Source organism: Magnolia sinica, chromosome 3, assembly GCF_029962835.1.
Source record: "Magnolia sinica isolate HGM2019 chromosome 3, MsV1, whole genome shotgun sequence".
Lineage (NCBI taxonomy): Eukaryota > Viridiplantae > Streptophyta > Magnoliopsida > Magnoliales > Magnoliaceae > Magnolia > Magnolia sinica.
In genome coordinates this window covers 71,972,471-71,999,688 of record NC_080575.1, presented here as the reverse complement: position 1 = coordinate 71,999,688, position 27,218 = coordinate 71,972,471, and the positions used below count along the sequence as shown (strand labels likewise).

Here is a 27,218-nt window from a genome sequence, read left to right as displayed (position 1 = left end):
ATTAATAATAATAATAATAATAATAATAATAAATATAAATGATATTATTATATACTGTTATATATATATAGACAAATATCTGATGGGCCCCCCACGTGGGACCTACCTGTTAAATGGAAGAAGACTCACACCAAAGGCAGCTAGTGTGATTGACGACAGCAAGTTCTAATGGGTCACACCTTGATGTACGTGATGCAATTGCACCATCTAGCAGGTCTGGACGGTGGGACCACCTTGATATATGTTTTGATCCACGCCATCAGTACATGGGACGTGTGGACCCACGTTGATTGGATGTATTTTATCTTCGCACCGTCCAGCACAGCAGATGGACGCACCTTGATGTATGAGGTCTGCCTTGATGAATGTGTTGTATTCACACCGTCTGTCCATTTTGATGGATGTATGGCCCACCTTGATGCATGCATTCTATATTCACACCGTCCAGCATGTAATGACCTTGGAAATTTTTTGCTAATCTTTCCTTAAGTAGTTGTTTTTGGGGTAATTAGCGCTATACTCGATTGCTTGTGAAATTCGCATCAATCACTTTAAATTAGATCTGCATGACTCAAAACTTGTAGATTAGTTGGCGCTGTGTTACTCTGAAATCTGGGATCCATCGCTAAATCCAGTTGTTCTGGGGAATTTTTGGAAGTTCTGGATCGGACCTGGACCGCGCGTCGAAAGTCCGATTGCGATGATCTTAGGCTGTTACGGTCACCATGTTGGGCTTGACCATCACCTCGAAAATCAAGTCCATGTGATGTTCTGGGTCGATTTGTTTGAGCTCGGAGTGAAGAGTGTGAGAACGGTTGGAAATTTATTAAGTTTTTATGAAATCTGAGTCGTGTCGCTTGCGCGATGATTTTAAGCAATCTGACCGTTGGTTTTTGACCCAATTTCACCCTCTTATCAGGGAAGGTGGCCCAGGCATATCCTTGTGCTTGTGGACCTGATCGAGATTCCGTGACCGTTGAATTGAGTGTGGTCCACCACGGCTGGTCTGAAGAGCCGGTTGGTACGAAAACTCAGCCTGACCTAGATCCATAGTCAGTGAGCTTAAGTCCGACCTTTCGTGGTTTTAGGCCCACCAGAAGTGCTTCGTTGGATCGAGAGAGGCTTGCTTTGGTTATAACCTAAGTATACCTTGTCCCTGGGGTTATTTCCATCGATTTGAGGCCTATTTATAGTCCTTAAACCCTAGCTCTCTTTTCCATACGAATTTTCTCTAACCCTAGCTTGGAGAGAGAGTGGAAAGGAGAGAGAAAGTGAGAGAGAAGTTTGGTGAATCATCTTGGATTCTTTCCTGTTCTTCTTCATCTTTGAACCTTCACTTTGAATCGTTATTCTGACGATTTTGAGTTCATCTTGGGGTAAGTTAACCTAATCCTAATCTGTGTTAGAACTTAGATTAGTCTTGGTGTTGTTGTATCTCATTTCTATCCTTGTTTTAGGGTATTCTATCGCCGTTGACAAAGACAACTCGTCTAAATCAGTTCGGTGTTTCTTTTCTGGCTTAAGGTGCGGACTTTAAGTGTATAGGTTATGGTTTTCAAGGCTTTCAATGCCAGTTAATGATTTATTCTTGTTATGGATGAGATTTCACACGCCAAATGTTATGTTTATGTTGCGTTCCTGATATGCATGTGTTATAAGGAGATTTGTGTATTCTACGTGTATGTATAAAGTACCGTATGCGTATAAAATATGCACTTGTGTTTGCCATGATTATTTGTCGTGTATGTATGCTAGATGTATGTGTGACAACTCCTTGGTAAAGGGAATTGTCCAAATGCATGTATTTCAACATACGTCATGTATGTTGTATTTATGTATTCTAAGTGTTTATAGAAATGTTTGAATGATCTAAGGTGTGATATATGAACCTAGTATGGGCGTTGAGGAGCGATTCTCAACTCTCCCACTAGTGTGTATGATTTCTTTCTTGCAAGTTACATTCCTTATTATTTAAATTCAAGTCTTACTTATGCTTTCATTCATGTCAAGTTGATGTTCTTCAAGTGCTTATGTACCTTGATTTGAGTTGTTGCTCCATTACTGTTCTACATTTAATATGATTATCTGTTGCAGTGTACTGTGTTTGGGACTATGAATAGTCTAGGAAATCGGTAATCTGCCTTAAGGTTGTGGCTGAGATTGCTTTCGCCACAGCGGATGTAATTAGACGAACCTGAGCCGTATTAGAGTTGTCGGCAGTGGTTTAGCCACGTGGAGTGTTTGCGCACTCTATGTCGTTCAACCCAACGTGCGCTCGTGCTAGTCGAGTTCGTCAAGTAACCCGATTGTCCGATGTATGTTAACCATGTATGGACGCTATTGCTTGAATCTAGGGTACCGAACTTACCAATAAAATCCTATTAACCATGGTACTTGATCCGCTAAGACTCATGAGCCGGACATAGTGGTATGGGACACCGTGGTCGAGCTGTCGGCCTACGCTGGGGTGACGAGCCTCCCCATATTGACCAGTGAGCAACTAAACTCGTGAGCCGATTATGGTGGTATGGGACACTATATTCGTGCTGTCGGCCTACATTGATTGGTGACGAGCCCTTTGTAGTGACCTCGAGCATACCTGGATACCGCAATGAGGTGACGAGCCGAACTGTGGTAATAAAGGTATGAAAGGCGTGCATTGATTGGTGACGAGCCCTTTGCAACGACCTACAATAATATGATCGTATGAGAAGTCTAGGACTGACGACCCTAGAATGGATCACTGTTTGGATGGTGATATGAGGAAGGTACTTTAGCTTCCCAATCCTACTGTATGAAAATGACTAATAACAACTTGGTAATCATATTCATGCACCGCATTTGCATGTGCTTTGTAGATGTGGCGCACTTTGAGGTGGTGTCATGCGTAACGTAAGATGAAGACACTGAGGGTGTACGCGTGAGGGCACGCATCATTTTGCATACATCATTGCATTAACAAGAGTACTTAGGATTTATTTAATTGTTCTGCTTTATCATTACTGCTTGATTGAACTGATAACATGTAAACCAGTGCCCTATTGTTCCACTGAGTTGATCACTCACTCCCTCGTTCTGGGGCGGTGTTAAACACCCACCAGACTCTGTCTTAGGTTCTGATGTTGCAGATGTTGATGCGACGTCTGAGGCAGAGCGGGAGATGGATGATGATGAGGCTGCTTTCTCCTATATGCAGTTTTCAGACGGGTTCTAGCGAGCCTTGTTTTGATGCGCGGGACTCTGGGATTATTTTTGGGATTCAAATGATGTAACTTGATACTTGTAATTTTGTTAAGTAACACTTACATTACGACCTGGTTTGTATATGTACTTCAGGGATTCACACTTGTACACATATATTTCTATAAGTCTTCCGCTTGCTTTCTTCACTTATCCCTGAATTATATCTGTGTTTTGGCTTAATCTATTCCATGTTTTATGCACTAATACAGACAACATACATCCATTATTAAATATGTTGCATAAGTGATGTTTTGGAACTCGGGAGCTGAGTTATGCTCAACCCCCGAATTTCAGGGCGTTACACAGCAACTACTGGATGATGGGGCTCTCCCTATTATACGTTTATTATGTGTTATACAAGCATACCGTCCATATGCAGTATGAGCCAGCATGATGTATTTATTTATCCACACCGCCCAATCTCTGGGACGTGGGATGTGGAACCCGTGTGACATATGTATTTCATTCCATGCAGTCCATCTGTGTAAGGCCCACCTTGATGCAGCCATTGTACATATGAATCCCTCATAATATATAAGTTATTTATCCATACTGTCCAACTATTTGGATGGGATGCACCAAGATGTATTATTATCATGTCGTCCAGGGCAGCCAGCCCATTATGATATATATTAGGGCCCATGGGTTAAGGCCCATTGAGATGTATTTAAGGCCCATGGGTTAAGGCCCATCGAAATGTATTTAGAGCCCATGAGCAGAGCCGTTCCATCCTAACCATCCAGATCATAGAGGGCCAGCCTCGATGTATGTTTTATCCACACCGTCCATGGGACGTGTGACCCACTAGATATATGCCCATTACTGCAGCCCATTTGATGCAACCTACTTGATGTGTACGAGGCCCATTAGTGCGACCCATTGATGCAAGGCTATTGTGACATGTATTGGGCCTATGACGCGTAGCCCATTTAATGCGTATAAGACCCATGGGTTGGGCCCACATGTTATGTATTTGAAGCCCATGAGCAAGGCCCACCTGAGGTGTATATATGGAGCCCATTGATGTGGCCCACTTGTATTTGAGGCCCACGGGTTGCGGCCCATTATGATGTACTAGGGCCCATGGGTCGTGGCCCATTGTGATGTATACTCGGCCCATACGCCGTGGCCCATTGAGATGTGTTTTCGACCCATTTAGTGAGGCCATTGTGATATATTCCTGCTCATATGATGAGGCCCATCGAGATGTATTTCTGGCCCATATGATGCAGCCTATAGCGATGTGCATTAGGCCCAGGTGATGCGACCCACTTGATTTATGAGACATTGTGTGAGGCCATGGGCCTACTATATGTTTGGCCTTACGTGGGCCACTTGTTGGGAGCAATATTGAATAGATGTCTACATTGTGACTTTTCCTTAGACCTTGATCGGCCGATTGCCGATTATCGATCGAGGCCGTTTACCGATTCTAATTCGTCGTCGCTGATTGCCGATTATCGATCGAGGCCGAATATCGATTCTGATTGTTGTGGCCAACAGCCGATTATCGATCGAGGCCGTTTATTGATTCTAATTCATTGTGACCGATTGCCAAATATCGATCAAGGCTGATTACCGATTCTTATTTGTTGTGGCCAACTGCCGATTATCGATCGAGGCCATTTATTGATTCTAATTCATCGTGGTCGATTGTCGAATATCAATCAAGGCTGATTACCGATTCTTATTTGTTGTGGCCAACTGTCGATTATCGATCGAGGCCGATTACCGATTTTGATTTGTTGTGGCCGATTGCCGATTATCGATCGAGTCCGATTACCGATTCTGATTTGTCATAACCGATTACTGATTTTGATTGTCGAGGACCATTGTGATGTATATGCGATCCATATTTGAAGCCTGACGTGATGACTATTCAGCCCGTGTCTAAGGCCAATGTGATGTATATTGAGGCTTAGGTGATGAGCCCATTATGATACATTTTGAGGGTCAGGCGATGGAGTCCGTTGTGATCTATGTTAGGCCCATGCAAAAGGTTCATCGTGATGTGTATTAAGCTCTTCAGCGAGGCTCATGGTGTTGTATATTTAGCCCTTGTGTGAGGTCATAGGTCCACTTTATATTAGGATCTATGAGGGTCATTCCTCGGGGGCAATGTTGGTTAAATGTCCACATTGTCGAGGTCGATTGTTGATGTCGGTTATTGATACCGATTATGAGTATGTGACAGCATAGCATCATGATACATACCCATATGCATCATCTGCATGTTTATTATAAGATGTGGTTGATCATTGCATATGTCATTGAGCGTGTTGTTATGAGACTCCCTGATAGGCGGAGGTTATCTCACATGAGCGCACAATATGCGCAAGATTAATGCATGACTAGATTATATGACTCATGCATCATGCATTATGATTACTGTACGCCCTAGCGACATCAAGGCTGTAGCCACCACAAGCATATCGTGGATGGCTAGATGGGACATCGAAAATTTGTTCTAGCATCGGGCTGCCATAGATGGACCTGGGTGAAAATCCCTAAACCCTCTGGTACCAGAGGATGCCCCAATGTCGAGACCGAGTGGATACATGAGCGCCCGAGTGCTGAATACCAGGAGGCCGCGTCTCTCATTGTGTCGTGGTTGGTTGGGAGGGGGTGTGGCCTTATCTGTCTGAGAGCAGGGGGCATTGCTAGGCTGAGTTTGACCAGCTCGTGAATGGGTCCGCTATCGATGTACCGAATAGGTATTGGCAGACTATTGGCCAGGCGGATAGTAAGGTTTCTTATGCTCACTTGGACTGTGCAGCTAGGAAAGCGGCAGTGCCATTTGGAGTGTACTAAACCCCGGTGATGATCCTAGAGATGAACTGTACTGATACGTGGACTTATTGAGTAGGAGTTGCATACTCATTCATTCATTCATTCACTATCCACTCGGGCAGGTGGTGCGCAACTATTTGTTACGTGTACATTCGTAATAGCCAGGATTTCAGTTGGGGCGCGCGACTAACGTAAGATCAGGAGTTTACCACATTGAGTCTAACTATCCAAATTTAGGTATGGGACTGGTTTGGATAGAAGTCCCTTGTGATAGACCCTATAGCCTGCGATATTACGTACTATCATCCCGACTTCACACTCCGGCATGGTCATTCCATTCGTATCACATATTGTATTACATTCGTGGCATATGGCATTTTGGGTTACCTGTGTTCCTTCATTTATATGGTTTAGATATGGCATTTGATATTTTACTCTTTATGACCCCTCATTTGTATAGTTGATCTGTATCGCGTAATCTGATATTGTTCCTCATTTGTATAGTTGATCTATATCGCGTATTCTGATATTGTTCCTCATTTGTATAGTTGATCTATATTGCGTATTCTAATATTTTTGACTCATGGACTTGTCAGTATTTTTTCTTACTCTGATAACGTATGATTCATGACCTTGCACCTATTTTGATATTATATGATTCTAGCATTGCGTTGAATCCTTGGCACTTACCTTGTGCACACACTTACACCACCCTCTAAACTTTCTATAAGCTTATGCACGATAGATGCATGCAGGTGATGGTAGGTTGCAGTAGTGTTGAGCTTGGAGCATGTAGTGGTCTTCTGGAGCTTGATTTTCGTTTGATGTATTTTCCTTTCAGCATTGTACTCAAATGATTATATTAGTGGATATGTGATGATGATGTTGCCTTTATGAATTGGGTAACCTTATGGTTATGCTTATTATGAGTTAAATGTACAAAAAAAATCATCCTTGTAGGATCCCAGGATCAGAATCTAGCGTAAGGACGCTAGGAGCCGACAATGGGATACTATGGAGACTGTCGGCACCAGATTCGACGATCAGGATTCCTGTAAATCCGATTTTCGGGTTTGAGGCATGACAGGAGTTGGTATCAGAGCATAACTTGGGAATACCTAGAGATAACATCACATATCTGCTGATAGCTACCCTTCACTATATGTTGATGAGAACTTAGAATAATTAGATTCTCGAGTTCGAATAACTTAGAGACTTTCTGATATAGCTCCCTACCATTGAGATTGAGGATGCATAGTATCTCTGTTTCGATCGTTTCTGATCCAGGATCTGATGTTCAGAGAGGTCATCGTAGTGTTGATGAGGCATCTTGAGAGTAACAGGTTGAGATTCGTGCGTGTTGTCCACATCTCTTAGGATTTTGATTATGTTGAGATGATGTGTTCTGATAGGATTTCTCTCCCTTGGTGAGCTCTATATTGGTCGTGGTCTGTTTTAAATTTTGAGGATGAAATTTTTATTAGGTGGGGAAAGTTGTAAGACCATATCCTAGCCCGTACCGTTCTATTAGCATCCGCGGTCCTCCCGGTCAAATTCCGGCAACTCGCGATCTGTGATCGACGTTTGTGTGCGACCCTAAGTCATATCCCATAGATTTAAGTCGGCTTAATTTGAGACTTGTACCATTACGACCGCACCGTCGCCGCGGTTCCAACGCCGTGTCTTGCATACCGATCTGGTACCCTAGCAAGGGGATGTGGACCCACGTTCAGTTCAAGGAAAAACGTTGTGCGTTGCAATCCCAAGAGAATGTTTCATCAATCATATCAAGAGTCAAGTACTCCATCCCATCAAGTCAAGTACAAGCAACCATCCCCCTCTTACATCACCCATACCTAAAGTCAACTTTCCCATCACCTCACCATCTCTCTCCCATCACTTCTCTTACATCATTTCCTCTCTCATCTTTTTTTTCTCCAAGCAATCCCTCCATGGAGCAACCCACGTCCATGGCTCCGATGAGAGTGCTAGTGTGGCCCACCTCCCTATCTCCCATCTCCACCATCCAATGATCATCTCCACCATTGAAATTGTATCTTTGGGACTCTATCATGCATTGGCGGAAGAAGGAAGAAGAGATCTCGAGGTGGGTGATTTTCTTTTGTGTATATCTTGACCTTTGGATCATGGTGGGTGCTTCTCTCTCTCTCTCTCTCCCTCTCTTTTTCATTTGTTTTGTGTGTGAAGATGTGATTGTCTGGCCTACTTAATGAGTTGTGAGATGTCCAAACCATTCATTGAATGGACCTTACTTTGATGTGTGTATTACCCACATCATCCAACCATTTGGGTGGCCCACCTGGACAGCATGTCCGGAGGTGGGGCCCACCTTAAATGTATGTTTTAAGCAACCCTCCAGCGTCCAGGGACGCTAGACGTTGCAACTGTGAAGTGTGAGCTGACAGTCGGTGTACTAACGTTCAAAAAAAAAGAAGGGGTTTTGGGTGGGCCGCCCATGTAGGCCCCACCTTAATGTATCAGTCTAATCCACACCGTCCATCCCACTCCCCAGCTCATTTTAGGCGTTGACCCAAAAAATGGAGCCAATCCAAGGTTTTGGCGGGCCATAGCATAAAACAAAGCAGTTCTTTACTATTGAAAACCATCTTACTGTTTTTGTACCCCGAAACATGCCCAATATTAGGCTCGTTGCACTTGGTATGGGTTGCAGGAACCAATGGATGGAGTGGATTCTGTTAAGGTGGGCCCCACCTGTGAGAAACTATAGGAAAATAAAAAAAATAAAAATAAAATAAAAATACAGCAGCTGATGCTGCTGCTGCCAGAAGGCACGCAGGGGCTGCCTGCTCGCTGGTGGACGGACGGACTGGGCTGGGACCACGGGTCCCAGCCGTGGTCCCCACCATGATGTGTTAGAACATTAAAACCGTGCAATCTAATGGCCCCCTTCTGACCATGGGCCACCCCAAAAATCAGCAGTATACACGACTCAAGTGGCCCTCATTGCCGGAAACAGTGAGGATTGGATGTCTGCCATTGAAACCCGTTGGGTTCCACAGAAGTTTTGGATCAATTTGAAATTTGTTTTTCTCCTCCGTCAGTGTCTGTGTGACCTTATGAACAGATTGGACGGTAGATAAACGTTAGGTGGGCCCCATGTGAGACCCACTTGCGTGGAAACGGATTGGGTAGTGTATCGCACACAACTATATATAGCTGCTGTATTGACGTCAGTACCCATGTGGGTCCGTATGATGTATGTATCTTATGTCCACGCCGTCCATCTGTGGATCAAACCATTCATCTGGTGGGACCCACTGATGTTTGTCTTATCCACGCCGTCCGTCCAGACATGGGTCTGGGCGGTGAACCATCTCATTCAAATTAATAATAATAATAATAATAATAATAATAAATGATATTATTATATATTGTTATATATATATATAATATATAGACAAATATCTTATGGGCCCCCCACGTGGTACCCACCTGTTGAATGGAAGCAAACTCACACCAGCAGGCAGCTGGTGTGATTGACGACAGCAAGTTCTGGTGGGTCACACCTTGATGTATGTGATGCAATTGCACCGTCCAGCAGGTCTGGACGGTGGGACCACCTTGATATATGTTTTGATCCACGTCGTCAGTACATGGGACGTGTGGACCCACCTTAATTTGATGTATTTTATCTTCGCACCGTCCAGCACAACAGATGGATGCACCTTGATGTATGAGGTCTGCCTTAATGAATGTGTTGTATTCACACCGTCTGTCCATTTTGATGGACGTATGGCCCACTTTAATGCATACATTCTATATTCACGCCGTCCAACAACTACTGGATGGTGGGGCCCTCCCTATTATATGTGTTGTACAAGCATACCGTCCATATGCAGTATGAGCCAGCATGATGTATTTATTTATCCACACTGCCCAATCTCTGGACGTGGGATGTTGAACCCGTGTGACATGTATTTCATTCCATGCAGTCCATCTGTGTACGGCCCACCTTGATGCATCCGTTGTACATATGGATCCCTTATGATATATAAGTTTTATATCCATATTATCCAACTATTTGGATGGGATGCACCAAGATGTATTGTTATTCACGTCGTCCAGGGCAGGTAGCCCATTATGATATATCAGGGCCCATGGGTTGAGGCCCATTAAGATGTATTCAAGGCCCATGGGTTAAGGCCCATCGAAATGTATTTGGAGCCCATGAGTAGAGCCCACCTCATATGTTCCATCCTAACCGTCCAGATCATAGAGGACCAGCCTCGATGTACGTTTTATCCACACCGTTCATGGGACATGTGACCCACTAGATGTATGCATGCTATATCCACACTAACCATCTAGTGGGGCCCATCTGCTGCATGTATAAGGCCTACCTATTGTACATTTGTGCGGCCAATTGGTGCAACCCACTTGATGTGTACGAGGCCCATTAGTGCAGCCCATTTGATGCAACCCACTTGATGTGTACGAGGCCCATTAGTGCGGCCCATTGATGCAAGGCCTATTGTGACATGTATTGGGCCTATGACGCGTGGCTCATTTGATGCGTATAAGACCCATGGGTAGGGCCCGCATGTTATGTATTTGAAACCCATGAGCAGGGCCCACCTGAAGTGTATATATGGGGCCCATTGATGTGGCCCACTTGTATTTGAGGCCCACGGGTTGCGGCCCATTATGATGTACTAGGGCCCATGGGTCGTGGCCCATTGTGATGTATATTCGGCCCATACGTCGTGGCCCATTGAGATGTGTTTCCGACCCATTTAGTGAGGTCATTGTGATTTATTCCTGGTCATATGATGAGGCCCATCGAGATGTATTTCTGGCCCATATGATGTGGCCCATAGCAATGTGCATTAGGCCCAGGTGATGCGACCCACTTGATTTATGAGACCATTATGTGAGGACATGAGCCTACTATATGTTTAGTCCTATGTGGGCCACTTGTTGGGAGCAATATTGATTAGATGTCCACATTGTGACCTTCCCTTAGGCCTTGATCGGCCAATTGCCGATTATCGATCGAGGCTGTTTACCGATTCTAATTTGTCATGGCCGATTACCGATTATCGATCGAGGCAGAATATCGATTCTGATTGTTGTGGCCAACTGCCGATTATCGATCGAGGCCATTTATTGATTCTAATTCGTCGTGGCCAATTGCCGAATATTGATCAAGGCCGATTACCGATTCTTATTTGTTGTGGCCAACTGCTGATTATCGATCAAGGCCGTTTATTGATTCTAATTCGTCGTGGCCGATTGCTGAATATCGATCAAGGCCGATTATCGATTCTTATTTGTTGTGGCCAACTGTCGATTATCGATCGAGGGCGATTACCGATTTTGATTTTTCGTGGCCGATTGTCGATTATCGATCTAGGCCGATTACCGATTTTGATTTATCATGGCCAATTGCCGATTTCGATTGTCGGGGCTCAATGTGATGTATATGCGATCCATAGTTGAGGCCCGACGTGATGACTATTCAGCCCGTGTCTAAGGCCAATGTGATGTATATTGAGGCTTAGGTGATGAGCCCATTATGATACATTTTGAGGGTCAGGCGATGGAGTCCGTTGTGATCTATGTTAGGCCCATGCAAAAGGTTCATCGTGATGTGTATTAAGCTCTTCAGCGAGGCTCATGGTGTTGTATATTTAGCCCTTGTGTGAGGTCATAGGTCCACTTTATATTAGGATCTATGAGGGTCATTCCTCGGGGGCAATGTTGGTTAAATGTCCACATTGTCGAGGTCGATTGTTGATGTCGGTTATTGATACCGATTATGAGTATGTGACAGCATAGCATCATGATACATACCCATATGCATCATCTGCATGTTTATTATAAGATGTGGTTGATCATTGCATATGTCATTGAGCGTGTTGTTATAATACTCCCTGATAGGCGGGGGTTATCTCACATGAGCGCACAGTATGCGCAGGATTGATGCATGACTGGATTGTATGACTCATGCATCTTGTATTATGATTACCGTACGCCCTATCGACATCAGGGCTGTAGCCTCCACAGGCATATCGTGGATGGCTAGATGGAACACCAAAAATTTATTTTAGCATCGAGTTGCCATAAATGGCCCTAGGTGAAAATCGCTAAACCCTCTTGATACCAAAGGATGCCCCAATGTCGAGACCGAGTGGATACATGAGCGCTCGAGTGCTGAATACTAGGAGGCTGCGTTTCCCACTGTGTCGTGGTCGGTTAGGAGGGGGTGTGGCCTTACTCGCCCGAGAGCAGGGGGCATTGCTAGGCTGAGTTTGACCAGCTCGTGAATGGGTCTGTTATCGATGTGCCAAATAGGTATTGACAGACTATTGGCCAAGAGGATAGTGAGGTTTCTTATGCTCACTTGGATTGTGCGGCTAGGAGAGCGGCAGTGCCATTTGGAGTGTACTAAACCCCGGTGATGATCCCAGAGATGAACTGTACTGATACGTGGACTTATTGAGTAGGAGTTACATACTCATTCATTTATTCATTCACTATCCACTCGGGCTATTGGTGCGCAACTATTTGTTACGTTTACTTCACAATGGCCAGGATTTCGATTAGGGCGCGCGACTAACCTGAGATTAGGAGTTTACCACATTGAGTATGACTATCCAAATTTAGGTATGGGACTGGTTTGGATAAAAGTCCCTTGTGATAGACCCCATAGCCTATGATATTATGTACTATCATCCCGACTTCACACTCTGGCATGGTCATTCCATTCACACCACATATTGCATTACATTCATGGCATATGGCATTTTAGGTTACCTGTGTTCCTGCATTTATATGGTTTAGATATGGCATCTGATATTTGACTCTTTATGACTCCTCATTTGTATAGTTGATCTGTATCGCGTATTCTGATATTGTTTCTCATTTGTATAGTTGATATGTATTGCGTATTCTGATTTTGTTCCTCATTTGTATAGTTGATTTGTATTGCGTATTCTGATATTGTTTGACTCATGGACTTGTCAGTATTTTCGCTTACTTTGATAACATATGATTCATGACCTTGCGCCTATTTTGACATTGTATGATTATGGCATTGCGTTGAATACTTGACACTTACCTTGTGCACACACTTACACCACCCTCTAAGCTTTCTATAAGCTTATGTATGATAGATGCGTGCAGGTTAGGTTGCAGCAGTGTTGAGCTTGGAGCGTGCAGTGTTCTTCTGGAGCTTGATTTTCGTTTGATGTATTTTCCTTTCAGCATTGTACTCAAATGATTATATTAGTGAATATGTGATGATAATGTTGCCTTTGTGAATTAGGTAATCTTGTGGTTATGCTTATTATGAGTTAAATGTATAAAAAAAATCCTTCTTGTAGGATCTCAGGATCGAAATCTGGCGTAAGGATGCTAGGAGCAGACAATGGGGCACTATGGAGGCTGTTGGCACCAGATTCGACGATTGGGATTCCTGTGAATCCGATTTTCGGGTTTGGGGCGTGACATGATCTTTGAAGTTCATGAACCTTGAGATCTTGACACATGATGAAGCTTGTACTAGATATCTTTTAGAGCTTGAATTTGTAGTACATGAGTTGTATTTCACCTTGAGTCTTGAGTATGAACAGTTGACTTGTCTTTCGATGTCGCTTTAAAACATTGAACTTTGAAGCTTAAAGTAGTGAACAATGTACTTGATCTTGCATTTCTTGAAGTAGATCTTTGTTCTTGACTTGAAGCATTTCCTTGTACATGTGATGTATTGCCTTGAACAGATATATCAATCTGTACATAAGACACAGATTTTGGTTTTGGCACTACAAAATTTGACAATCAAAGGAGCAAGAAACCATAGCACTTAGAATCTCCCCCTTTGTTAAAATTGTGACAAAATACAGTCCATTAAAAATAAGAGAAACATTACATGCTCAATAAAGAATCATGCACCATATATACACAAGAAAGTATAATGCACCAGTTACAATAACCAGAACACACTTATCATGAAATATTTAAAACACCTTCTTACTACTTACTAAACACCTTACTTACTCCCCCTGAGTAGTACACATAAACGCTACTACCCATAATCCATATCCATAAGCAATCATAACAAAATATTCTCTCCCTTTTTGTCACAATATGACAAAGGAAACAACTAAGATATGGAAGAAGAAAATAAACAAAAGAGGAATAGGGGAGAAAACTAGGCAAGATATAAACAAATAATGTTCACATATAAGTAATCAACATGAACCAAGTTCATCCAAAGTCAGTCTCACAAACTGAAAGAAAGCAAAGTATCATAAGAGTTATTACAGGCCATATAAAAAAAACTTAATCAGATCCAGAAGAGGGAGCAAGAATAGATGGATCAATTTAGTGCAAACTCTTGTTAAGGTGCCTCATATATTTGCGCATATAAGCAAATTGAGAATCCTGGTTACACGAATCTGAGCCACCTGTTCCTTAAGAGTATGTAATCTCTCAGCAAAATCAGAAGGCTGATAGTCAGGGTCAGCTTCAGAATCCGATTCAATCTCATTAAAGATATCATCCATGTTTATATCATCCAAAAATATGTATTTTTCACATAAATTTAAAATTTAAACAAATATATATATATATAATACAGAAATGCATGAATAATTAATTTAAATTGCACATACTAAGATCAAATTTCAATTTATTAAACCTGCTTTTGTAGAGCGGTTTAGTGAAAATGTCAGTAAGTTGAGTCTCGGTCGAAATATATTCCAAAGAAAGTCTTTTATTCCACTAATTCATGAATGTAGTGATATCTAATGTCAATGTGCTTGGTTCGTGGATGCTATATTGGATTTTTAGATATATTAATTGCCCTGGAATTTCACAATATAAAACCATTGAATCCTGTGCAATTTCGTAATCGCTTAACATTCTATTCATCTATACAAGCTGAGTACATGCATTTCCAGCTGCGATGTATTCAACCTCAGCAATTGAGAGCGATACGGAACTTTACTTCTTGCTAAACAAAGAAGCTAAACAGTTTCCAATATAAAAACAACCATCACTAGTTGATTTTCTATTATCGAGAGACCCAAATTTGCTGTACTTGTGACATATCGCATAATCCACTTAACAACAATTAAATGTGACTCTTTAGGGTCAGATTGATGTCTAGCGCAAATTCCAACGGTAAAAGCAATATCAGGTCTCCTTGCAGTCAAATAAAGTAAACTGCCAATCATACTACATTATAATTTAGGATCTACACTTTTACCTGTAGAGTCCTTTGAGAGTCTTAATGTTATACTCATAGGAGTATTAAAATTTTTACCATTCTCAAATCTGAACTTTTTAACTAAGTTTAGAGCATATTTGGTTTGAGAAATAAAGATACCATCAGGTTGCTGTCTAACTTGCAACCCTAAGAAATAATTCAATTCCCCAGCCATGCTCATTTCGAACTTAGATTTCATAAGATCTGCAAACTCAACAGTCAAGTTAGTACAGGTAGATCCATAAATAATATCATCAACAAAGATCTGCACTAATAAGATATGATCGTTATATTTCTTAACCAAAAGAGTATTAACAACACTTCTCGTTTGAAAATTATGACTTAGTAGAAACTTAGTCAATTTTTCATACCATGCCCTGGGAGCTTGTTTCAAACTGTAGAGAGCCTTTTTAAGCGATAAACATGATCAACATTCTTAGGGCCTTCAAAACCCGTCGATTGTTCAGCATACACTTCTTCATGTAAATCGCCGTTTAAAAAAGCACTCTTTACATCCATTTGATATATTTTAAACTTTTTAAAGCATGCAATGGATATAAATAGTCTAATTGATTCAAGACGAGCTACTGGAGCAAAGGTTTCATCATAATCAATTCCTTCAATTTGCGTACACCTTTTTACAACCAGTCTAGCCTTGTTTCAAATTATATTACCAAGTTCATCAGACTTATTTTTGAAAATCCACTTAGTTTCGAGAATATGTTTATCTTTTGGTCTAGGAACAAGATACCAAATATCATTTCTAATAAATTGATTAAGCTCTTCTTGCATTGCTACTATCCATTTTTCATCAGTAAGAGCTTCTTTTACGTTAACTGGCTCAATCTGAGATGTAAAGCACGCGTAATTACATATATCTTCTACTTGTCTACGAGTGCGCACTCTAGTGAGAGGGTTTCCAAGAATCTAAGTGGTTGGATGATCTTTAACAATCCTTGATTCAGAGTTATTTTGACTTGATGAAGTATCTAGTTTGTCAATTAGAAGAACTTCATCATTATCTGAACTTGAGGTAGGTATATTCAAGTGATCGTCAATGACCACATTGATAGACTCTTCAATTACACCAGTCCTCTTATTTAGTACTCGATATGCTCAACTGTTCAAAGCATATCCTAAAAAGATCCCTTCATCACTTTTGGTGTCAAACTTATACAGATTTTCACGGTCACGTAAAATATAGCACTTGCTGCCAAAAACTCGAAAGTATTTGACAGTATGCTTCTTATCAAACCACATTTCATAAGTCATTTTATTGTTTGACTTACTTGTATAACTCGGTTGATTATATAACAGGCAATATTTATAGCTTCAGCCTAAAGAATTCTAGGTAGCTTCATACTATTCAACATTACATTTGCCATTTCTTGAAGCACTCTATTTTTTCTTTCAACAATTCCATTTTATTGTGGTATTTTGGGCACAGAGAATTCATGTGATATTCCCTAATTGCTACAGAATTTCTCAAAACTGCTATTCTCAAATTTTGATCCATGATCAGTACGGATCTTATAGACTTGAGAACTTTTTTCCATTTGGATTTGTTTGAGAACTCTTTTTTACTTCATCAAGGGTTTCTAATTTATCCTTTAAGAAGGCTACCCAAGTGAATCTAGTAAAATCATCCACGATTACTAGTATGGATTTTTTGCCACCTTGACTCTCCATCCTGGTTAGTCCTATAAGATCCATGTGGAGAAGTTCGAGCAGTTTGGATGTGGCATTGGAGTCCACCTTTTTGTGAGCACTCCTAGTTTGTTTGCTAATCTGGCATTCGCCACATATTTTGTCTACTTTCTGTAATTTAGGTAAACCTCTTATCAGTTCTTTGTTGTTCAATCTATACAAATTTCGGTAGTGTACATGTCCAAGGCGTTTATGTCATAATTCAGTCTCATCAGTATGGATCATGTAACACGATTGATTAGATGAGCTAGAATCACTTACAATGTAGCAGTTTTTAAAAGTTTTACAACCAGTAAATATTACAGAGCCCTTCTTGTTTAAAATTTTACAACCTTGGTTAGAAAATTTTACGCTATGATTGTTATCGCATATTTGAGATATGCTTAACAGGTTGTGATTTAACCCTTTAACATATAAAACATTCTCAAATAAGGGGAGGTTAAAGAGTTGAACCGTACATTGGCCAATAATCTTGCAGTTCCTACCATCACCAAATGTGACTGAACCATCAGTCATGTCTTTAAGATTGGTGAATAGACCTTTGTTACTAGTCATATGCCTGGAGCAACCACTGTCTAGGTACCACTTTGAATGGCTTGTAGCTTTGGAAGCCATGTGGGCAACCAAACAAGTAACCTTAGGAACCCATTTTATTACAGTTTTGGGTTTAGAAGTATAGTTGGTCTTCTTATGTTTGTAGTTGTTGTAAGAATGACCTACTGAGTTAGATTTTAGGAGCTCCTTAAGTAAATCAACTATTTTCTCAGCTAAAGGATTTCGGTTCTGATTGTTATAGTTGATATGGCTGAATTTAGGTTTTAAAAATTGAAAAGTTTTAGTATTTTTAGAAAAATTTTAATTTGAACTATTTCCTTTTGAGTTTGAAGACTCTCCTTTCACAAACTTAGGAGGAGTATTCTTCTGTTTAGGAGGAATATTTCTGTCGTAGCCCAAACCGGATCGGTCGCCACATTTTCTTGATCCAGACAAAAGCTTTTCTAACTTTGGATCACCTTGGGCATACCTCCATGTATCCTTTAAACTCAAAAGTGAAGAGACTTCAAGTTTAAGTTTTTATTTTAAGATTTAAGATTTTCAATAAGGGAGGTTTTGAAATCTAAATCGCATTTCGATTTTTCAAAACAATCTGAAATGTGGGATTTTCCTAAAACAAGAGCATCAAAATTTTCTTTAAGCTTTAAAAGCTTTTCTTTTTGAAGTTTTTGTTTAACAGCAATTTTACAACTTTCCTTGTAAAGGGCATTATAAGCATCTTAAAGGTCAACTTCATTTTCATGATCACTATTTAGATTTTCTTCACTAGTTGAATCATCATTATCTGAAAAAGTGAACTTGGCTATAGTCATAAGGGCTTTAACTTCATTGCCCGACTCAGTTTCAGAATCTTCTGATTCAGAAGAGGCTTCAGAGTTAGAGGATTCATCCCAAGTAGCCAACATACCCTTCTTTTTGGGTTTGTCCTTTTTAAGACACTTGTTTGCTAACTGCCCATATTCATGGCAGTTGTAACATTGACTGTCTTTTAATAATTTTCAACTTTTAGCTTTAGATCTTTTCTTATCATTAGATTTTTGAAAATCAACTCTCTTTTTACTTTTGAAAATTTTGTAAAACTTTTTAGATAAAAGGGCCATATCATCTTCAGAATTTTCTAAATTAAAATTTTCTTGAGAAATACATTTAAAAGTTTTAAGAGCGATGGATTTACCTTTAGGAGTTTTAAAGTTTAACTCATAGGGCTGTAAAGATCCAACTAATTCTTCTACATTCATATTATCCATATCACGAAGTTCCTAGAACGCAGTTACCTTAGAATTGAACCGTTTAGGAAGTTAGCGAGGTATCTTTGCACAGACTTTACTTTCTGGGATTTTATCACCAAGACCCCACATAGAGTTCACAATGTCATTTAATCTTGTATAAAAGTCTATGAACATTTCATTTTCTTCCATATGTATTTCCTCAAATTTAGTTGTGAGGATTTGGACTTTAGATTTCTTGACAATTGTTGTTCCCTCGTGTGTCATTTCTAAAATATCTCAGGCTTGCTTTGCAGTATCATAGGATATAATTCTTTTAAATTCATCCGGTTATAGTCGCAAGTTATGGCATTTAAAGCTTTCGCATTGGCACTAATTTCATTTTTCTAAAGTGTGGTCCAAGTAAAATGAGGTGTTACTTTCATTGATTTGGAACCATTGATACCAGTTACTTCAGTAGTAGGAGGGGTCCATTTAGTCACTGTGGCTTACTACACACTCTATGGATTTTAAGAAAATCCTCATTCTGACTTTCCAATAGGCATAATTAGTGCCATCAAATGTGGAGGCCTAGTGACTGAAAGGCTATCAAAATTTGACATCTTATAATTAGCTCAGATCAATTAGCTCAGGAAATAAATTCAAAAAATATAACAATTAAAACGAGCTATTAGGCTTTGATACCATTTGAAAAGGCTGAGCTAGAGTCCTAAGGGGGGGGGGGGTGTGAATAGGACTATGCCAAATTAAAATAATAACAACAGAATTTAAACAATTAAAGGAAAGATAACACTTTAAACAATCCACAATACGGAAATGTAAAGCAACCTCAAAATTCTAGTATTGAGAGGTTGATACAAATCTTGTTCTAAGGACAACCTTACACCATAAAAACCAAGGGTTTATGGAATGACAACCTTACTAGAACGGTTTGTGTATCAATAACTCAAATTGAAGAGGAATAAACGAAGGAAACATCTAGAAAAGAAATCTACGCTATTACAACATTCCCACAATGTTGAAATGTAAAGATTACAACATTCACTTCCATAAATACATCCCACAATCTTGAATGATAAAAGATATAGAAAATAAACCACACATCCACAAAACACAAAGAATTATAGTGGTTCACCTGTGTGTACACCAACTGTTAAATAACAGCCACACAACTACTCCACTCTTAATATCCTCACACAGTGGATATTAGCGTTCACTATGAAAATAAGTTTTTCTAGGTTCACTTAAAACCCTCACAATTGTATCTTTCAAATGGGCTTACACAATTCAAAAACCTCACATTTTGAGTTTTCTAGATCACCTCAGATAACTAAACGAATGAGATTTTTCTGGCTCAATCTCAAAAGAAACCAAAATAAAGGAAATTACATTAATGTAAAATACATGGATTTCTCCTTTTGTTGTAGCCCAGAAGAAACAAATCGGAGTAGAAGTTTGAATATGAAGTTCAATGTCCACACTCACTTGTGAAATGGTTCTAAGTTCTAAATTGATTTTAGATTTAAAGTACCTTGGGCTAACTCTATTTGATTTTGATTCCAGGAAGTGGGAGTACTTCAATCCCTCTTTCAAATCAAATTGGAATGCACAATACAAAATTAAATATAAAAAGCTAATAAAAGAGAATATTATATATGCATAATATAGCTTAAGAAGTTTACAAACTTATCTCTCAGAGTGATGTCTTAATTATACTTGAATTGTATATCAAACTCTAAAAATTGTGCTCTATTTATAAGTGAAGAAATCATGTTCACGACTGGTCTTGTGGACACTACGACTGGTCGTAGGACCAACAAAATTTTGAAATTTAGAGCGCGATAGGATAAAGCCATTTCACGACTGGTCGTAGGCCATTCACAACTAGTCATGGGACCTCCACGACTAGTCGTGTGGAACCAGAAACAGTTGCTGGAGTTTGAGTCGTGGCTGTAGGACTGGTCTTGAACGAGTCATGAACTGTTCACATGATCGGTCGAGCAGTCTCCAAGACTAGTCGTGGCTTAACAAAAAATTTTAAAAATTTGCAACAAACTTAGGACTGGTCTTGAAATTTCTTGAACTGGTTGAGCCAATGTTAGGACTAGTAGAACAGAGTCCAAGACTAGTCGAAGAACAGTCCAAACACTTATAAAATAATTCAATTTGAATTATGTATTCAAAATGACCTACCCTACGGTCAATCTAAGGTCTTTCATACCTTAACCATGACATATGAACATTGAACCTTCTTTTCTTCAGGTGATAGATGATCTTTGAAGTTCATGAAGCTTGAGATCTCGACACATGATGAAGCTTGTACTAGAGATCTTTTGAAGCTTGAATTTGCAGTACATGAGTTATACTTCACCTTGAGTCTTGAGTATAAACAGTTGACTTGTCTTTCGATGTCGCTTTAAAACATTGAACTTTGAAGCTTAAAGTAGTGAACAATGTACTTGATCTTGCATTTTTTAAAGTAGATCTTTGTTCTTGACTTGAAGCATTTCCTTGTACATGTGATGCATTGCCTTGAATAGATATATCAATGTGCTACATAAGACAGATTTTGGTTTTGGCACTACAAAATTTGACAATCAAAGGAGCAAGAAACCATAGCACATGCAAGGATCCATCTTATCAGGCGAGGCTTAGCATCATTCTTAGAAAAAGGATACTTAAGTACTGCATGATATGTGTAGATGACGATCTTAGATCTAATCAAGTAGGACCTAAATGTATCCAAAGAGAACACTACGGCTAAGAGTTCCTTTTCCATAATAGAGTATTTCACTTGGGCAGGATTTAGAGTTTTACTTACGTAGTGTATAACATAGGGCTTCTTGTCTTTTCTCCGTCCTAGGACCACCCCAAGAGCATAGCCAAACATGTCACACATAAGTTTAAAAGGAAGGCTCCAATCGGGTGGCTGCATGATAGGTGCAGTGGTTAACATGCCCTTAAGCTTAATAAAAGCTTGCTGGCATTGCTCAATCCACTCAAATGGTGCATCTTTTTGAAGTAGATTACATAAAAGATGAGAGAGGTGACTAAAGTCCTTTATGAATCTCCTATAAAAACCGGCGTGTCCTAAGAAGGATCACACATCTCGTATGTTCTTAGGTGGAGGTAGGTTAGAGATATGATCAATCTTAGCCTTATTAACCCCGATTCCCTTAGATGAGATGATGTGTCTAAAGACAATTCCCTTACGAACCATAAAGTGGCACTTCTCCCAATTCAGTACCAAGTCCTTTTCCTCACATCGCTTGAGCACATTTTAAAAAATTTCCAAGCATTCGCTGAAGGATGGACCAAAAACCAAGAAATCCTCCATGGAAACCTCTAAATATTGTCCCACCATATCAAAAAAAATACTCATCATACATCGCTGAATGGTGGAGGGAGCATTACACAGTCCAAATGGCATCCTTCAGTAAGTAAAGGTGTTGTAAGGACATGTAAATGTAGTCTTTTCCTGATCTTTAAGGGCTCGAGGAAGCAATAGCAAGAGTGACCAGCTAGTCTTTCTAAAATTTTATCGAAAAAGGGCAAAATAAAGTGGTCCTTCCTCGTAACAGTATTCAACTTTCTGTAGTTAATGTACATTCTCCAACCAGTAGTATTCTTAGTTGGCATGAGTTCATTGTTGGCATTGGCTATGATGCTGATTCCAGACTTCTTCAGAACCACCTGAGTTTGACTCACCCATTGGCTATCGGATATAGGGTATATGATACCCACATCCAATAGCTTAAGAACCTCAACCTTAACCACTTCCTTCATGTTTGGATTTAATCTACGTTATGGTTATTATGAGGCCTTCACATTATTCTCAAGATAAATGTGGTGAGTACAAATCAAAGGGTCAATTTCCTTGAGGTCTGCAATTGACCATCCAAGAGCTTCTTTATGCTCAATAAGAGTAGAGATGAGCATACTCCTGTTCTTGCTTAAAGTGAGAAGAAATTACCACTGAGTATGTCTCATCTTGACCTAAATAGACATATTTCAAATCAGAGAGCAAAGGTTTTAGGTCAAGCTTCAGTGTCATGAGGTTTGACGGTAGAGGTACTATATCAGTTTAGGGTAATTCTTTAAATTGTGGCTTCCACCGTTTAACTTCAAGTACCGGCACATCATCAAGCATGACACCTATCTCCCTAATCATATCATCATCTAAATCATGGGAGTGGGCCAAGCACGTATCTAGAGGGTTAGAGGATAAGGTTAGAAGTGCTCTATCTTCTATGAAAGAATCAATCAGGTTAATATCGTGAAAATTGTCTTCATCCTCTAACTGTTTGCCTGTGTTGAAAAAAATATTTAACTCCAATGTTATATTCCCGAAAGACATACTCATGACTCCATTCCTACAATTAATGATTGTGCTTGAAGTGGTAAGGAATGGGCGACCAAGAATGAGGAGAATTTGAGTACTCATGTCTATGATGGGTTGAGTATCCAAGACTATAAAATTTACTGGGTAATAGAATCTGTCAACCTGGACCAACACATCCTCGATTATCCATCTTGGTACACGAACTAAGCGGTTGGCAAGTTGTAATGTAGTTCGAGTGGGTTTCAATTCACTCAAACCTAGTTGTTCGTAGACCGAATAAGGAATCAGGTTTACACTCGCTCCTTAGTCAAGAAGTGTGTGCTGAATCTGGTAGTTCCCAATTACACAAGCAATGCTTGGGCTACTAGGATCTTTGTACTTATGTGGCACATCTTGCTTTAGGATGACACTCACCTTTTCAGTTAAGAAGATTTTCTTTTGAATATTTTGTCGTCTTTTGGTCGTACACAAGTCTTTCAGAAATTTGGCATATAAAGGCATTTGTTTAACCGCATCCAGTAGAGGGATTTTAACCTTCACTTGTTTCAGTACCTTTAGAATGTCCTGAGAGTTAGAGAGAGGTTTTGGTGTAACCATCCATTGGGGGAATGGGGCAATCGGCTTGTCTTGAAGTTTCAGTTCCAATTCTTGTGGAGCAATGCTAGGTATTTCATTGTTATCCTCTTCCAGGTCCTTAGGCTTTTCAGCCCTAAGTGGAATGGTTTTGTCAATGGTCTTCCCACTCTTAAGAGTGGTGATAGATTTAGCTTGCTCCATTTGATTTGAAGAGCTCGGGTCACTAACTTCATATTGTGGTTTTGGGTTGGGAAGAGGTTGAGCTAGAAGGCTCCCCTTATTCCCAATCATATTCCTTGTGTCAAGCCCTTGTATGGCTTTTATAAGGTCTTGAAAGGCTTGTAGCATCCACTGATTGAAAAGCTCTTGCTTTTGAAGATGTTTTAGAACTAGATCCTCTTGAGGTTTTTCTTGATTTGGAATTTGATTAAAGAATCCTTGAGGGGTAGTAGTTTGTCCATTCCTCCAACTGAAGTTTGGATGATTTCTTTAATTAGGATTGTATGTATTGGAGGTAGGTTCATTGAAAGGTCTTTGATAATTATTCACGGCATTGGATTGCTCATTTAACACCTCTTGAAAGGCAGGTCTTGTGGGACAATTTTCAGTTGTGTGAACATTGCAAGCACAAATAACGCAAACAGTTTCCTTAACCTTATCCTTCTTTAGTTCCATGGCCTCGAATTTCCTTATGAGATTAGAAACTTTAGCATTAATATCATCATCCTCTTTCAGAAGGTATAATCCACCTCCCTCCTTTGATTGAGTGGGCTTAGAAGTGGTGCTGGATTTTGGGTGTCCTATGATTGTGCGTTTTCATCAAGTTTGTCCAAGTAGTCCCACACATCATCGACATTTTTATTCATGAATTCCCATTGCACATTGTCACAACCAATTGGCGCACGAAAGATGTCAGTCCATCATAAAAAAAGTGTGTAATGCGCCACGTTTTGAAACCATGATGTGGGCATGAACTAACAAGATCCTTGAACCGCTCCCAACATTAGAAGAATATTTCATCCTCATTCTGGGCAAAGTTCATGATTCACATTCTAGGGGAGTTTATTTTATGATGTGGAAAAAATTTCTTTATGAACTCTCTTATCATATCATTCCATGTGCCAATAGATCTGGGACGTAGTGAATGCAACCACATCTTAGCTTTCTCTTTCAAAGAAAAGGGAAAGAGTTCAAGTCTGACCATGTCCTTAAACACGTTTGAAAAATATAAAGTGGCTATGATCTCATCAAACTCTTTCAAGTGCAAATATGGACTTTTAGATTCAAGTTCATGAAATTTTGGAAGGAGTTAGATCACCCCTGCCTTGATATCCATGTGTCTCATATTTAAAAAAAAAAACCATTGATGAGGGTGTGCTCACCCCCGTCGGTTGTAAATAATCTAGCAAAGTACGAGGCAGGGGTGCTTGATGCATGTAACGCCCTAAAATTCAGGGGTCGAGCATAACTCAGCTCCCGAGCTCCAAAACATCACTTATGCAACATATTTAATGATGGATGTATGTTGACTGTATTAGTGCATAAAACATGGAATAGATTAAGCCAAAGTGCAGATATAATTCAGGGAGAAGTGAAGAAAGCAAGCGGAAGACTTAAAGAAATATGTGTATACATGTGCAAATCCCTGAAGTACATACACATACCAGGTCGTAATGTAAGTGTTGCTATCAAAATTACAAGTATCAAATTACATCATTTAATTCCTAAAAGAAATCCCAGCATCCCGTGCATTAGAACAAGGCTCACTAGAACCCGTCTGAAAACTGCATAAAAGAGAAAGCAGCCTCATCATCATCAATCTCCGGCTCTGCCTCAGAAGTCACATCAACATCTGCAACATTAGCAGCTGAGACAGAGTCTGGTGGGTGTTTAACACCGCCCCAGAACGTGGGAGTGAGTGATCAACTCAGTGGAACAATAAAGCACAGGTTAACATGTTATCAATTCAATCAAGCAGTAATGATAAAGCAGAACAATTAAACATGTCCTAAGTACTCTTGTTAATGCAAGGATGAATGCAGAATGATGCGTACCCTCACGCGTACACCCTCAGCGTCTTCATCTTACGTTACGCATGACATCGCCTCAAAGTGCGCCACGTCTACAAAGCACATGCAAATGCGGTGCATGAACATGATTACCAAGTTGTTATTAGTCCTTTTCATACAGCAGGATTAGGAAGCTAAGGTACCTTCCTCATATCACCATCCAAACGGTGATCCATTTTAGGGTCGTCAGTCCTAGGCAATCTCATACAATCATATGTTTTCAGGTCGTTGCAAAGGGCTCGTCACTAATCAATGCACGCCTATCATACCATCGTTACTACACTAAGGCTTGTCACCTCAAGGCGGTATCCAGGTATGCTCGAGGTCACTACAAAGGGCTCGTCACCAATCAATGTAGGCCGACAACATGAATATAGTGTCCCATACCACCATAATCGACTCACGAGTTTAGTTGCTCACTGGTCACTACAGGGAGGCTCGTCACCCCAGCGTAGGCTGACAGCTCGACTATGGTGTCCCATACCACCATGTCCGGCTCATGAGTCTTGGCGGATCAAGGTATCATGGTTAATAGGATTTCATTAGTAAGTTTGGTACCTTAGATTCAAGCAGTAGCGTCTATACATGGTGAACATACATCGGACAATCGGGTTACTTGATGAACTCGACTAGCACGAGCGCACGTTGGGTTGAATGACATAGAGTGCGCAAACACTCCGCGTGGCCAAACCATTGCCGACAACTCTAATACGACTCGAGTTCGTCTAATCACGTCCTACGTGGCGAAAGCAACCTCAGCCACGAACTTAAGGCCGATTACCGATTTCCTGGACTATTCATAGTCCTAAACACATTCCACTATAACAGATATTGATATCAACAATTTAGAATAGTAATGGAACAACAACTTAAATCATATGGTACATGAGCATTTAAAGAATATCAACTTAACATGGAATTTCACATAAGTAATACTTGAAATTAAACAACAAGGAATGTAAGTTGCAAGATGAAAATCATACACACTAGTGGGAGAGTTGAGAATCGCTTTTCAGCGCCCATACTAGGTTGATATATCATACTTTAGATCATTCAAACATTTCTACAAACACTTAGAATACATAATACAACATACATAACGTATGTTGAAAAACACACATTTGGACAATTCCTTTTACCAAGGAGTTGTCACACATACATCTAGCATACATACATGACAAATAATCATGGCAAACACATGTGCATATTTAATACGTATACGATACATTATACATACACATAGAATACACAAATCTCAATGTAACACATGCATATCAGGAATGCAAAATAAACATAACATTGGGCATGTGAAATCTCATCCAAAACAAGAATAAACCATTCACTGGCATTGAAAGCCTTGAAAACCATAACCTATACGATTAAAGTCTGCACCTTAATCCAGAAAAGAACACTGAACTGATTTCAGACGATATGTCTTCGTCAACGGCGATAGAATA

The 27,218-nt window shown here is 40.1% G+C and overlaps 1 non-coding gene across 1 annotated transcript; it reads left to right on the top strand.

Annotated features, from left to right (window-relative positions):
- The first annotated feature begins 24,645 nt into the window (after window positions 1-24,645).
- On the top strand, window positions 24,646-24,756 carry LOC131241739 (small nucleolar RNA R71). Its single transcript, XR_009169300.1, has one exon. It is a non-coding gene; the product is annotated as a small nucleolar RNA R71 (small nucleolar RNA).
- Window positions 24,757-27,218: the final 2,462 nt, after the last annotated feature.